Genomic DNA, 2785 nt, shown 5'->3' with positions numbered 1-2785 from the left:
GTGGGACCAGCATCTCTGCTATAGGGGACACAAAGCAAGCTTTCCACATAGTCCCATCGAAGCCTCTTCTTTTGACTTGAAATGAGAGGAAAGCTCTCCCATCCCTCCTCCAGCGTGGGGAGGGGTAGGGACTTGGTGAGGGAAGTACACAGCAGTCTGGCAAATCTTTAACAAAACCCTTTTCTAATCTACAGCAAATTCTCTCAACCTCTCAAATCTCTATCATAGAGACTTTAGGTGGTTGGTCATCACCTTTGGTTATAAAACTGGCACTTGGCCACCATATTGACAAGCCCTGCTTTGGTGATGTGATACACACCTCTCTTTGGCATGTGAGTGTGCTTGGCAGATGTTTTCTTGGGGGTTAAACCAAGCCTGAGACGAGATGATTCCTAATAACATTTTTTAAAAGAAATAATGTTTGACCTCTCGTTTAATTTTAAATGGTCAAATTAAAATGGGATGAGATGAAGGGGCCAGAGAATGGATACTACCTAGGCTTTCATTTCATAAACTGACCTTTCCAAATTAGCTTGCCCTGCAACTTTGCAATTATTTTAGGTTTATTAGTATTGGTCTAAACTGAACAGAATAAAAATACCCTGACTTAGTCAATGGTTGGGGCTTTCAAAGACCTTGAAATAAACCCGTAAGAGGAAACCAGCTCGTTTTGAAACAGTATATGCTCTTATTATGTATGTCTGAATTAGAATAATTTTGAATATTAAAAATTTAATTAATAATGTATTTTTAAATTTTAGAACCCAAGTATAAAATATAAAGATTCAAATAGCATCATCTCAGGGAGAACTATTGCTAAAATGGTCATTTACAATCTTCCAGATTTTATGGTTATGTTACTGTAGGCAGAAAGAACAGGGCTGTGGAAAGAGAGTGGGGAGAAAAGGTAAAAGGAGGTGAGGGGAGACAAAAGAATGAGGAGATGAGGTCATCCTTAGGAAAAGGTTCAGCTACCAGACAGGCCAGAAATGGATTCCAGTAGCCAAAAGTAGATCCAGGACACCATCTTGCCCCACAAGATGAACTTTAGCTAATTATAATAGATTATAAAACTATTAGCATGGTTGGCAGGGAAAACTCTCCACCTCGCCTGTCCCCATGACAGTTCTGAAGAGGGCCAAGTAAGAAAAAGGGAATCCCACCTCCCCTGGGGAAGGAGTGGTCAGCGGGGACCCGCCTGGGAATGTCTGCGATGTCATCCCTAAAATGTGAATATTTTGTGCCCTCATTCAAATAAAATCCTAAGTCTCTTTGCAGTTCTGCACAGTTGCTCTTTTTCTAGGCCTGCCTGCTCTCCTGCCATCTTGAGAGTGTCCTATACTGTTTCCTTTTTTTTTTTTTTTTAATAAATCCACTGATTGCTTGGCTTTGTTTGCTTGGCTTATTCGGTATGTCCTGAAATTCCTACTTGTGATGTGTACAAAGAACCCTTGTTCTCTGGTAACAGTTATGCAGATACTTATTTATGTTTATATGTATATGTATTCATATGTACATCTACATGGTTTACAGCATGTTTTTACTTAATACTGTATATCAAACATCTATTTCTATAGATAAACATACCTCTACATCATTATTCTTTTGTGGCTGTTTTGAAAAGATATTCTAAAATTTTTAATTGGTTAATTTTACAGTTTGAATATTAAAAAATATTACTATGAACATCCTTATATAAATATCTTTGAAACTTGACTAATTATTTTCTTACTCTAATTCCTAGAAATGCTGGTTCAACAGGTATGCCCATTTTTAAGAATTTAGCTCCATGTTGTTGACTCTTCCTTCAGAAATGTTGTGCCAATTGATACCCACCCAGTATAAAAACTTCTCCATCTCACTACCACTAAACATCTTCATTCTTTTACTTTGGCCAAAGTAATGAGAGCTAACACACAAACCTATGCTATTATTATTTCAAATTATATTTATTGTATTATTGATAAAGTTAGACATCTTTACAAATGTTATTAACCATTGTTATTTCTTTATAAAGTATCCATTCATGAAACAAGCCCATTTTCTTATTGGTTTATAAGAATCCTTCATATCTTAAGGACATTAATCAACATTTTGTTAGAGCCAATTTGAAAAATACACAATAAACATTTGTTTTCAAATATGCTATCACTTTGATTTTGAATGATCTAAAAGGTATTCTGTAATCAGTCAGGTCCAGTTAGCCATTGACAGGATGTTACATAATTCAGCAAAGGCAGAAAGGCAGGTATCTGTTGATTGATCTCAGAGACAGGAGGGACAGGAAGGAAAAAAAGAAACACATGAGAAATCTTTTTCTCTAAAGCTTTTATCTTATAAATAAGTATATATAAATTCAGGGCTGTTAAGGTTTAGAACTTAGGTCTCGCTTTATAGCTTGTTGTTGTCAGAGCCAGGACTCATAACCCTTGTGTTCTCTTTCCACAAATCAGTTCTCAGATTTGGTTGCACATCTATGACACCTAAGGAGCTATTTAAATAACCCATGGGTGGAGAAAGCACAGGAGCTACCATCTGTTTGGTGTGTCATGATAAGAGAATTATAAACTATTATCCTAAATAAACTCTTAGGTTTCCTTTCAGAGGTCCTTCTTAGGGCACTTGGAAAGAGTGAAACTTGGTATTTGCCACAAAGACAAAGATATAAGAGGACTCCATATCTCTGCCTTTAGTCGAGTCAACGTGATAGTAAGAGATGACGCCACAGAAGGATAAAATGGCTTCCTGAGCCCCCAGAGTTGGTCAAGGGTGCATCTCTCAACAC

The sequence above is a fragment of the Rhinolophus ferrumequinum genome, chromosome 8 (assembly GCF_004115265.2).
Source record: "Rhinolophus ferrumequinum isolate MPI-CBG mRhiFer1 chromosome 8, mRhiFer1_v1.p, whole genome shotgun sequence".
In the NCBI taxonomy this organism is placed as follows: domain Eukaryota; kingdom Metazoa; phylum Chordata; class Mammalia; order Chiroptera; family Rhinolophidae; genus Rhinolophus; species Rhinolophus ferrumequinum.
This window is presented reverse-complemented; position numbering follows the sequence as displayed.